This window comes from Pseudorasbora parva, chromosome 17 (assembly GCF_024679245.1).
Source record: "Pseudorasbora parva isolate DD20220531a chromosome 17, ASM2467924v1, whole genome shotgun sequence".
NCBI classification, from domain to species: Eukaryota; Metazoa; Chordata; class Actinopteri; order Cypriniformes; family Gobionidae; genus Pseudorasbora; species Pseudorasbora parva.
Genome location: NC_090188.1, coordinates 6,947,945 through 6,948,827, shown reverse-complemented (window position 1 = coordinate 6,948,827; position 883 = coordinate 6,947,945).

Genomic DNA, 883 nt, shown 5'->3' with positions numbered 1-883 from the left:
TGGAAGATACCAACTCCTAAATAGGGTTTTGTTAATCATGAGTAAAACACTCAAACATTCAGAATCCAGTTGTACTCATATTTACACAAAATCGTGTTGTTAAAAAAGTTACATATATATAATGATGTTTAACTGTTTGTCGGTATATACTAATACTACGTTTTAATAACTTGTCATTGAACCAACGTTGCCCTAAAAGGAAATGGAACGGCCCAAGCTGTATTCCTTGTTTGTAAAGGGGATTTGTGCTTCAAATCTGTTTAAGTACAAGACCTGCTGAAGACCCCTGTATAAGATGAGCTGCTCACGATGGCCTTGACTACAACACATATTTGAGCAGGACGCAAAAAAAGTCATTAGAAATATGGAATAACATTACAAACACATGACATTGAATAGCACATTGACAACACACTGGCTCAAGGCCATACAGTATTTTCTCTTTCCATCGCTCTTCACTGCCAGGGGATTCCAGTTATTGAATTGTATATACACAAAGTAAATTATATAATATATGAGCCTTTTTAGTACGACTAACACAAATTGCTTTATGTTGAAAATATTCATGGTTCAAAATTTTAAAAAAAATCATGTGGTTTTTCATCTACAATGATTCATTAATGAACTTGAATACTTCAGGAATACTTCCAAGATCTAAAGATGCTGCTTCATGGATAGATAAATATGGATTCTGTTCACATACTTAACACCATCATAGATATTAAGGTTAAAAAAAATGAAAGCCAAATAAATTTGTACATAGGAAATTGGTGGATGTAATAGAAAGTTCTAGCCAACTCTAGAACGAGTCTGGTATATCAGTCAAAATGTCAGATTTTGGAAATAAAAAATGCTGGAAAAAAACACTGCACAACATAGATTT